Here is a 13,061-nt window from a genome sequence, read left to right on the forward strand (position 1 = left end):
AAATTAGGAACTAGATTTTTGAACTCAAATTAATTTGCCCAGTTTCATATGGTTAATAAGTGTTTGAGGCATAATTTTAACTCAGATTTTCCTAACTCCACATCCAGTCCTCTATCCACTTAGAGCATTCAGCAACCTCCTATAAATAGCTGGGGTTCTGCTTGGACATAGTAGATAATCCCAAAAGCAGGTATAGAGCAAGAAGGCTCTTCCCTCTCATTGACCCACCTATAATTTTTAGACCTTTGGAGGGAGATCTCTGGAGGTAGTGATGAAAAGAGTATTGAAATGGTTATAGTTTAGGTTTTGCATTAACTAGCTCTTGCTCAAATTATTTCTTCTCTATGGAATCCAGTTTCTTCATTTGTGAAATGAGCAATTGGGTTAAATGATATCTAAGTATACTTCCACACAAAATTTATGATTCTTAACTGGAATTGAGACTTATAATTATGTTATTATAAGATTGGGAATTATTGAGGGACTGAATAGTCCTTTACCAAAGTCACAGGGGGAATATATAACACCTATGTCTATAGGCTTGTGATTTGGGAAGATTAGTTTCATGGGTGTAGGAGCTTTTCTTAATAATGCTGATTGCCTGGGCCATATTGAACTTCTGTATTTTAGTTATATCCAAGGTAGAAACTGCTAGATACAGGAATTTAAAGAAACTTTACACGTGATCTAGTCTAACCTCTCATCCAATGCAGAAATCCAATCCCTTCTGTAGTATGTCCTTCACAATTCTGTAACCTTTGCTTGAATACTTCCAGTGTTGGGAGATTTACTAGCTCCTATGTCACCTTCTCCTCAATTTTGGACAGCTTTATTAAAAAGTTCTTTCTTATATTAAGGCTAAAATCTACTCTTGTTCTTAAACAAACCTATTCCAAATTTTCTGGAATAATGCCAGGTTTTAGTATAATATTAATATTCTCTGCAAGAGAAAATGCAGCCAATAGCCTGGATTGGACAGAAATATTTCTGCCTCCTTTCTTTCTTTAACAGATTATACGCTTAGGGACCTGGGGAGATGGGCTAATGGTTTACTCCTCTTCAATACTCCCTCTCCACTCAACCTCTTCTGTTTCCCTCCTCCTCACGGAATATTTTAAAATTTTTTCTTGTACATTAAGAGCTTGTGAAAGACTTATTTGCCTTTGCCACATGATGTTCAAAATGTGCTCATTATGCATTACTCACACATACTGAACTTTTCCTGCTAATGTTATTTAACTGGGCTGGGGAGTAGGTGTTTGTAGTAGTTATATAATCATCAGAGTTGCTGACAAGAAATTTAAGTGAAGTTTCTGATTTGAGGTTCGTTGTCTTATCGAAATAAAGTGTACTGAATATTTGACTATCTTAACAATTTGGCAATTAATATAGTGTAGAGACCTTGAAAGGTTGTGGGTATAAGATGCTATGTGTGAAAAAATACCTTTCAGGTGCTCACAGAGACAAAAACATCAAATATCCATCTTTCAGTATACTTGTTTCCTTAAAGATTCTTTATTTCTCTGGATTTAAGGTAATCTAAATGTATAAATTGGAATTACCTCATTAATAACTTAAAATGCAAGCTTTCTTCTAGCAAACCACCTGCTAATTAATTAATTAGCCTGGGTTTCTACCTCAGTAAAACTGTGGGAATCTCTTTTTATTATGGCATTTCTTCTTTTAGTCTCAAACTCCTAATTTATATTTTTCAATCAATCAATCAACAAACATTTATAACATGTTTACTATGTGCCAGACACTGTGTTAATTCTAGAGATATTAAAAACAATCCCTGCTCTTAAGCTGCTTACATTCTAACAGGAAAAACACTATGTACATAAATAGGTATATAATACATAAAAATACTTACGAAGTTGATTCAAAGTAATCTTAGAGTATTATATTATACTAATAATACTGGGTAGGATCATGATGGCAACAGAATTCTAAGAGGGGTGCTTGAGAAGGGAGAATATTCTAGGCATAGGGGATAGGCAACTCAAAGATCCAGAAATGAAAACTAGAGTACCAATTTGTGAGGAATAGAGAATAGATTAATGTGACTATAGGGAAATGGACGGGAACAATATGTGAGACTAGACAGATAGGAAGGGACTTGGTTGTAAAGGGTTAGAGGTTTTTTTAAAAATACATATTGCTTTATGAATCATGTTGGGAGAGAAAAATCAGAGCAAAAGGGAAAAACCATGGAAGAGATTAAAAAAAAACAGAAAAAAAACAAGTGAACACAGCATGTGTTGATTTACATTTAGTCTCCTTAGTTCTTTTTTATGTATGCATATGGCATTTTCTATACAAAGTTTATTGGGATGGCTTCAGATCACTGAACCACTGAGAAGAACCAAGCCTTTCATGTTGAACTGATGCTGAGAGAAATGAGCAATTGTTGTTACTATGTACAATGTATTCCTAATTCTGCTCATTTCTCTCAGCATCAGTTCATATAAATCTTTCAAGGTCTTTTTAAAAATCAGTTTGTTTATCATTTTTTATAGAACAATAAAATTCTATTACCTTCATATACCACAACCTGTTTGGCCATTCCCTAATTGATGGGGACATACTTATTTTCCAATTCTTTGCTACCACAAAAAGAGCTGCTACAAACATTTTTGTACATGTGGGTCCTTTTTCCTCCTTTATGATTTCTTTGGAATACAGATCTAGCAATGGCACTGTTAGGTCAAAGAGTATGCATAAGATAATTAGTTCTGTCTTTTTTCTTTTTCCATTTGTGATGTTCAAAAGGCGTGTAGTAATGTGAGACTGGGCTTACAGAGTGAAACTTGGGTGAACTCTCTCTCTCTCTCTCTCTCTCTCTCTCTCTCTCTCTCTCTCTCTCTCTGTATATATATATATATATATATATATATATATATATAGTATATATGTAATTTTAATAGACATGATGTTATTTATAGAAGCTATTTAAATATTTTCCTTTCTTTTCATTAGGACCACTAGGTGGTCCAGTAGATAGATCAACAGCCCTGAAGTCAGGAGGACCTGAGTTCAAATCTGATCTCAGGCACTTAATACTTCCTAGTATGTGACCCTGGGAAAGGGTCATCCCCTTTTTTTCTCCAATTTTTCTCCTCTTCCTCCTTCTCCCCAATTTTCTCAGCAAAAAAAGTACATTTTAACTATAGCATGGTATTTCTAATATAGTTATGTTTATCTCTGTCACTTTTTGAAACTTTTGCTTTCTTCTATGTATTTTTTCTTTCACTGATATTTTCCTCTTTTAAAAATATTACTATCATTCCTCTCCCGAATCTCCCATAAATCTTTATCCAATTTAATAAAAACCCTCACATAAAACAAAGCAGAATCAAGTAAAACAAATCTAAACATTGTCCATTTCAGAAAATATATGTCAAATTCTGTACCTTTACTCCATCATCTTTCTGTCAGGAGGTAGAACGCATGAATTATCATCAGGCTTCTGGAATAATGTTGATCATTATGTTGACCACAAGTGTTCAGTATTAAGTGTTAGGAAGTGTTAAGTGTCTGAAATCAGATTTGAATTCAGGTCCTCCTGACTTCAGGGCACCACCTAGTTGTCTCTTGAAATTTCTAAAAACTTTCACAGTTGTTTTTCCTGACAATGTTGTAGTTATTCTATAAAAATATTCTTCAGATTTTGCTTACTTCATCATAAATCAGTTAACATAAGTCTTCCCAGGTTTTCCCCTTTTATTTATTTATTTTTTTATGAGACAATTCTATTTCATGATCTTTATACACATTATAATTTGTTTAATCCTTTCCCAAATAATGTTCCTTTTAGCTGCTTGTGACTCTATTTGGAATATTCTTGGTAAAGAAACTGGAGCGGTTTATCATTTGCTTCTTCAGGCCATTTTGCAAATGAAGAAAGAGTTAAGTAATTTGTGCAGGCTTACATAACTGGTAAGGGTCTGAGACCAGATTTGAGATCAGGAAGGTGAGTCTTCTGACTTCAGACATGGCACTCATTTACCTTCACCACCTAGCTGCCCTAATTATAGGCATCATTCCCCCTCTCCCTTATACCTTGCAGTTCCTTCTTTTATTTTTTATTAAACCTTTTTATTTTCAAAACACTTGTACAGATATAGCCTTGTGTTTCAGATTTTCCCCTCCTTCCCTCCATCCCCTCCCCTAGATGGGAAGCAATCCAATATATGTTAAACATGTTAAAATATATGTTAAATCCAATATGTGTAAACATATTTATATAATTATCATGCTGCACAAGAAAAACCAGATCAAAAAGGGAAAAAATGAGAAAAAAACCAAAATGCAAATGAACAACAAAAAGAGTGAAAATGCTATGTTGTGATCCACAATCAGTTCCCACAGTCTCTCTCTGGATGCAGATGACTTTCTTCATCACAAGATGATTGAACTGGCCTGAATCTTCTCAATGTTGAGGAGAGCCACATCCATCACAATATATCATCATATAATCTTGTTGTTGCCCTGTATAATGATCTCCTGGTTCTGCTCATTTAACTTAGCATCAGTTCATGTAAGTCTCTTCAGGCTTCTGAAATCATCTCATTGGTCGTCTGATGGGCATTCACTCAGTTTCCAGTTTCTTGCCCCTACAAAGAGGGCTGCCACAAACATTTTTGCACATGTGGGTCCCTTTCCTTCCTTTAAAATCTCTTTGGGATACAGGCTCAATAGAAATACCCTGCAGTTCATTCTTAAGAACAAAAAGTTTTGCAATAAAAATTTTTGTATATATTGATTTTTCTCTTCTTTCTTCTCTCTTTGGGCAATCTGGAAAAAAAGTGTGTAGTTTGAGGGTGTATTTTCAAATTGCTTTCCAGATGAGTTGAACCAATTCCAAAGCTCCATTCACTGTATATTATTAGTATTTGTCTCTCTACAACCTATTTAATAATTGTCATTTTTTCTTAATCATCATTGCCAATATGATGGGTGTGTAGTGGAACTTCTGAATTGTTTTACTTAACTTTTTCTAATTATTAATGATTTGAAGCTTTTTCATACTGTTGTTGATAACGAGCTTTATATTTTAATAACTACTTTTTAATCCTTTTGATCATTTATTTATTGTATGGTCTAATCAGATCACTGGATTTGAACTCAAGAAAATTTGAATTCAAATTCAACTGGAGACATTTATCAGCAATTTTGACTCTGGGGAAATAATTTAAATCTCTTAGTGCTTTAAAGGAGGGGGTTGGATAAAATGAAATCCAAGATCTCTTATTCTTTGTATATTTTGTAATCAATTCACTATGTATCTTAGACTTTTACTAGATAAATTTGCTAAAGATTTTCCATAATTAACTGTTTCCTCCTAATTCTCAATACAGTAACTTTGGGCAAAAAAATTACAACTTTATGTAATGAAAATTGTCCATTTTATTTATATGATATTCTTTATTGCTTACATGGGCTTCTTTTCCTCTATCCACATTTGAAAAATGGCTTTTTCTTCTTCTAATTTGTTTTGATATTATCTTTTGTGCCTAAGGCTTATACATATTTAGAGTTCACTGTGGCATATGATATGTGATGTTCTAAATCTAATTTCCTGAAATTTTAAAAGAATTTTGTTTTAATTTGGTTAAGAGTGAGTTTTTATTCCAGTTAAGTGAAATCTTTGGGTTGTCAAATGGTTCTTGAGTACTTGATCTCTTCTACTAATCATCTTTTTTTTTATTTTTTAAAGCAGAATCAGATAGTTTTGGTGATTCCTGCTTTGTTGTGTAGTTTGAAGTTTGGTGTTTCTACCTTCTTTACTTTGCAATTTGTTTCATTATTTTCATTAAGAAAAATGACTTTTTCTTTCTCCATATGAACTTTGTTGTTTTTCTTTACTTTAATTTTGTGAATTTGTTTGATTGATATGGCACTGTATGTCTAAATTAATTTGGATAGTATTATCAATTGTATTATGTTGGTATAGCATGGCCATGCATAATTAATATATGTCAAATTATACATCTATTTTGTTTTTATAAAAAACATTTTGTAGTTGTATTATAATTCCTGTACATGTTTCGGTAGGTGAATTTGCAGATATTTTATATATCTTATAGTTATTTTGAATAAATTTTATTTTTCTATGTTTCACTTATTAGCATTAATTAATTTTGTTGGCAACATGAAGAAAGTATGATGTGTATATTTACTTTATATTCTGCTATTTTATTAAAGTTATTGTTTCTATTAATTTTTAGTTGAATCTTTAAGATTCTCTAAATAGACCATCATGTTATCAACAGTGTGACAGTTTTATTTATTGTTGCCTGTGCTTATTGCTATATTTTCAACATTTTTGCCTTAGCATTTCTTGAAGAATATAGAAAAATAGTGATAACAATGGATATCTTTACTTAATCCCTGATCTTATTGGAAAGGCCTTTAACTTTTCTTCAATAGAGCTAATACTTCTAGCTTAATTTTAAATAGATACTCTTTATCATATGAACAATGTTTCTTTGTTTTTTAATTTTTTTTATAGATATAGATATTGTATTTTGTCACAACATTTTTTCTTCATCTATTGACATGACCATGTGATTTCATAGTTTTTCTTATTTAACATGTGAGATTATAATCATAGATTTTTCTATATTGACACAATTTTCATTATATGCTATTATTCCAACCTGGAATTTTTTAATTTTTAAAAAATTATACTCATTAAGGATATTATATCATTTTCTTTCTCCATTTTATCTCTAACTAATATTTGTCTTGTAGAAAGAGTTTGATAAAATCCTTTATTTCCTGTTTTTATTAAAATTTATGAAATATTAGAATTAATTTTTCTTTGACTTTTTGATAAAATTAATGTGTAAATCCACCTGGTACTGTCTTTTTATTTCTTTACAAGTTCTTTTATGAGTTGTTCATTTTTGTTTTCTAAGACTGTATTATTTAAATTCTCTATTTCTTGCTTTTTTAATCTAAGTATTTTTTAAAAGTTTATTTAGGATAAAGCCTGGCATATAACTGATACATAAAAAAATATTTGTGAAATTGACTTGAATACTCAGTTTAAATGGCATTTCTCCCATAAACTCTTCCATAAAACAAAAGTAACCTCTACATTTTCTGAGCTTCTTGAACTTTTCACTTGTATTTCTCACGTGGCAATCTTTACTTTCTGGGTTTTTATGACTGATTTTTCTTGGTTTTCCTCCTACCTGTCTAACCACTCCTTTTCAGGTTCTTTGGCTGTATCTTTATTTCATGCCTGTCAATTGTAGCTTTCCCTCAAAGATTCCATTATTCATCCCTCTATATTCTCACACTTGGTGATGTCATCACTTCCCATGGGTTCAAATATCATTTCTATGAAGATGATTCCAATATCTGGAAAGACAAGGACTATTTTTAAAAAGTGTGACCTTGAGCCTGTAATTAAATCTTTTTTTGCTTCAGCTTCCTGAGAAAGAAATGGTGAGCCATTCCAGCATCTTTGACAAGCAAACCACAAATTGAGTCAAAAATAGTGAGAAATGATTTGAAAAATGATTGAACAACAGTGCTTAGTACAATATTTAACATGCATCAAATGCTGAATAAAAGCTTATTGATCTGTTGACTTATCACATACTATTTGTTCTGTGGTCTCCCCCTACCAGATGATGGGCTGTTTTTTTGAGGACAGGAATTGTGTCTTATACATGCATTCTACAAAGTTTCTTGAACACGTCAGGCCACACATACACACACACGTATGTATATGTACATATATGTGTGTGTATCTATATCTATATAGAGAGTATCCATTGAATGAATGAATAAGTGCAAATAAAGGGATATTAAGTCACAATGATGGATCAAATTAGATTGTTGGACAAGATAATTTCTAACAATGTGAGATTATCTCATGTTTTTATTTTTTCAAATCTTATATTTTTATTATTTTTTCCAATTCATAAGTATTTATTTGCTCTTCTTCACATCCCTAATTCCTGCTTATTGAGGAAGAAAAGAAAAAAGGAAAAAAAAAAACACCCTTGTAATGAATATGTATAGTCAAACAAAACAAGAATGCACATTGTCCATGTCCAGATATGTGTCTCCTTCTACATCTTCATATCTCTTCATCATTAATCCTCCAAAATCATGGCAGGTCATTGCATTGACCAGAGTTCTTAAGTCTTTAAAAATTATTCATTTTCATACTGTTGCTTGTTGTTGTATAAACTTGTTCTTTTGGTTCTGTTCACTTCATTATTATTTGTCATACAAATCTTTCCAAGTTTCTCTAAAACCATTCTTTTTATCATTCTTTACAGCATAATGATATTCCAATACATTCACATGCAATAATTTATTCAATCCTTTAACTGAAGGATACCCCATTAGTTTCAGTCTTTGTATCACAAAATGAGTTGCTATAAATATTTTTGTAGATACAGACCCCTTTATTTTTCTTTGATTTCTTTGCCAATATAGGTCTATTAGTGATATTGCTGATCTAACAGTAGACACAGTTTAATAACTTTGGGTGAATATGTCCAACCTATTTTTCAGAATGGTTAGACAAATTCAAATCTTCACAAACACTAATGCATTCATGTGCTTGTCTTCTAGCAGCAACCCTGATATTTGTCATTCTCCATTTTTTATTATCTTTGCCAATCTGCTGTTACTTAGCTGGAACCTCAGGGTAGTTTTAATTTGCATTTTTCTAAGTGTTTGTGATTTGGAACACATTTTCTATATGACTATTGATAGTTTGGATTCCTTCCCTTTAAAATTGCCTGTTCATATCCACCACTTATCGATTGGTGAATACCAGCTGTTATTGTCTGTTTCATAGGAAAAGCAACTGAGGTTGAGCAGTTCACTGAGTTGCCCATAATCTGAGAGTGAGTTTCAGAACTGAGACTTGAACCCAGGTCTTTTGGACACCAAGATGAACTCTCATTCTGGTATATCAGACTTTGATGAAAAATTTAGGAAATAGGAAAGCTTAAATGATCTGTACTCTTTAGCAAAAGATGGCAAGGGAAAGGCTTGGTAGTGAAGATAGGCCAAACCATTCCAATCCTTTGACATCAACAAAGGGTTCTACTTTATCCCAAGCTTCCTTTATTTGCACATTCTGTGACTTGGGTTTGAGTCTGAAGAGGCAAGGAAACAACATATGTACAATAAGATATAGGCAAGGAAATAGAACATGTGCAGTCAAGATTTGTTATAAAACAGATTCCAGGGAACATATTGTGTGCCAAACTGTAGACAACCTGAATATGAAAGGATAATATTTTTGAGTAATAGTTTTCTTTTTGTTTTTCTTCAATTTGTTATTTAGTTTAAACATTTTTTTTCTTTTAAAAATTTGAGTTCCAAATTTTCTCCTTTCCTTCCATTCTCTCTCCCAATCAACTGAGAAGGCAAGCAATATGATACCAATTATACATGTAAAATCATGCAAAACACATTTTCACAGTAGCCATAAGTAATAGTGGTTTTTAATGCTTCTACTGAGAACAAGATAAAAAATAGGAGCAGAAGGATTAGATTAAAAGAAAACTTTTTTTTTTTTTTTTAATAGTACTGGCATGGAACACATTATGAAGGAAAACTTTGACAGTTCTTTCAGTGGGAATTTAAAAGTGAAAAGTAAAGTTCACTTTTTGGGATTTTTAAAAAGTAGTTATACTAAATACCACCATCAGCAACAGCAAAATGGATGATTTTCCTCTTTAAATATCTTCACCTTTAAAATTTTATTCTTGATTTCCCTATTGACTAAGCCACCCATGGAGCTACCTAAACATAATGAACATTGTAACAATTAAGATCATAGTCAAGAGTCAATATTGGATTTAAGAAAAAAAAAACCTTATTGTTTAACATTATTTACAATAATAATAATATATAATGCTTACCATGTGCCAAGTATTGTGCTAAGTACCTTACAATTATTATCTCATTTAATCCTCACAATAATTCTGGCAGGGAGGTGCGATATTATTATAGATGAGGGAATTGTGTTAAATAGGGATTGTGTCTTGACTAAGGTTGTACAATTATTGTGTCTGAGGCCATATTGAAACTTTTCCTGACTTCAGGCCTAGCACTTTATCATTGAATCATATAGTTGAAAATATGAAAAATTCATAGTATACTCTTTTATTATACTTTCTACCATCAATTTCTCCCTAAATGTTGATATCCTATTGCTGATATCTGAACATGTTAGCATATTTTTTAAAGAAAAGTTGACAGAAAATGAGTTTCTTTTCTTTTGCAAAAAAAGAAAACCAAATCTAATCAAAATTTGAGACTGACATTTTTTATTTCTCTCTAATGTTTCATATTACTCTGATACTTGACAACGGATCTATGATCTTATTGCCATGTGCATTCTCTCCAAAGATGCAGCTCTAAACTCATCCCCATCTGCTCATTCTGTAAAAGTCTCATCCATGTCCTCCAAGTGGCATAAGTTTGAAATACAGCAGTAGCCCAATATACTAAAAATCTCCCTCATTTTCTTTATTTTTTTTTTCATATTTTCTTAATGTGACAAGAATGACAATGGAGCATAAGGATTGTCTATATCTTACTCTTTCTATAAAGTCAGTTCATCTTCTTTCAGGGATTCATCACGTTGGTCACATTCTTTATACTGACTTTCCTGCTCAATTATTTCTGATAAGTTACACATTCAGCATGTGCTTCCTCATTGCACTTTGGGTAATACTGTACTTTAAACCTCTGAAGACTCACAATCATACAACAGCATTGTTCTTTTGCTATGTTATTTCATTTTTTAAAAGAATCCATACAAAAAATTATCCACTCTCTCCTTGAACATAAAATACATTTTGGTACAAAAATATTCCCAGTATTTAGGTAGAAAAGCCATGATTGTAAAGAATACTTAAATAAAAAACTATATTGAGTTTTTCTCTTTGTAATAGCAAAAGACTTATTAGTAGAAGGCCAACATACAATGAGGGTGGATTGACTAGTCTTTAGAGTATGTGCTTCCCTGCATGGGTCCAATCCAAGAAATAGGAAACAGAATAAATATATGTCCAGTTATGATCACATAGGGGCTTGTACTGTGTGATGATGTGATGACAAAAAAACTCTATTTATGGAGCTGGAAGAATTAATGACTGAAGGGTTGCTAGGTTGGAACTGAGAGAGTATATATGAATATATATGGGGTAACACATCCAACTCCTTTTCTCTTTGAGACTTGGCTCTGAAATAGGAAAACTGATGTATGGAGTTGCCTCCTGAGAATTAGTGGGAAAAGAACCTCAAATTTTCTACTCAACCATATCAGTCAATGAATGAATAAACATTTATTTTTGGATTTAGGTTGCCTCTCTTTCCTATTTATTTCCCTGAATAGGCGACTGAGAAGCAGCCTTGAAAAAGAAGTATCCAGGGGATGATCTTAAAAGTTTGACACATTTCAAAAACCCATCAAAGGACCTGTTGGCAATCAGAACTGAATGACAATTGAAGCATACACAAGAGCAACAACAGACAAAAATAGCATCTGCAATGGAAGCAGAGAGACAATGAGAATAATGAACGAGGAGAAATAGCCACCTGAGGGATCAGACCTTCAGATAATGTGGCCCTTCACTATCTTTTGAGAAGGCTTCACTATGGACTCTACAGAGGTATGGACCCTCGGCATCTAGATGGGTTACATCCCTAACAGGAATCCTTAAAGGGAACTTGGTGAAGATGCCATAAAAGGAGAAAAGGCTTAAATGCCAGGAGTTGTGAGTTACCCTTATTTTCCTATATGTGGCTGAGTCCACTACTCTGGAACCTTGTGTGTTAAGGGAAGAATGTATCTTAGACTTGGAAGGAATATTTTAGGCCAAATGTGAAAGCATTTTTTTTAGTTCAATGAAAAATATTAAGAAATAAATATCTCCTGGTCAAAAGTCCCCTCTCCCCATATTTTACCTCTTTTCTTTTACACACACTCTCTCTCTTTTTTTTTTTTTTAAAGAAATCATCTAAAAGATCAAGAACAAAAGCTAAAATTTTAGAAAAAATATACCAAATTTATAATGAGAACTATGACTAGTTAAATTTATTGCCTTCCCTCTTTCCCTCAAGAGATTAGACTTGTGACCCATTTAAAGACATGCTTTATTTCCCCATTTTCTGAAGGAATTATGGTATTAATCCTAATGATTGGGGTATTGATCTCTTTAATTTCTTCAGATTACTTGTTAGGGGGTGGGAGATAGCTCTTGAGGGGAGTGGTAAAAAAGGAATAGTAGTTTTAGGACAATGATTCTTCAGAAAGTGTTTATTATTTTACTAGATAAAGTAGAATATTCACACTAAATTGTGTTTTATCATATTTTCATTTTTCTTATTCAAGGTGTTTATAAATATTACCTCAAACTGTCTTATGTCCAAGACCATAACATAAGACAGTTTGAGGTAATATTTATAACTTGAATCTCTCTCTCTAGGAGTAATTCTAGGATTTAGAATGATGTTAAGATTAATTTTTTAAAGAGTTTGTGGTAGTAGAGTCAGGAGGAGATGAGTTCAAATATGACCTCAGATATTTGACACTTATGAGCTGGGCAAGTCATTTAATCTTCTGCTTCACAACAACAACAAGAAAGAGTCCACAGAATACAGTGTTTATATTTCTTATTTTGATATGACAAATTCTTATTCTACATTCTTAGTGAATCCATTTTCTAAAAGCTAATGGTTTAAACTGGATGATTAAAGGGATGCACATGGGTGGGGTCTCAGAAGCTACAAGACTAGAAATATATCCCTTTAGGGTTACCTAATCCTAGTACTCCAGGAAGAATAGTCAGTTGTCCTTGGAGGACTCAAATCTATAACATGACTACCTATCTGGAGGAGGCAGAGAGAATGCTACATCTTTTAGAGCTTCCATAAGTAATGCCTAAGAGATTTTTGCTGTAGAATATTTACTGGTTTTGCCTTTCTAAATTTTCTTGTGAGGAACTAGCCACTTTGTTAAGAATTCTGGTACTTTGAGCCAAGATGGTGGAGAGAACACACACATCTAC

Source organism: Sarcophilus harrisii, chromosome 3 (assembly GCF_902635505.1).
Source record: "Sarcophilus harrisii chromosome 3, mSarHar1.11, whole genome shotgun sequence".
Classification (NCBI taxonomy): Eukaryota; Metazoa; Chordata; class Mammalia; order Dasyuromorphia; family Dasyuridae; genus Sarcophilus; species Sarcophilus harrisii.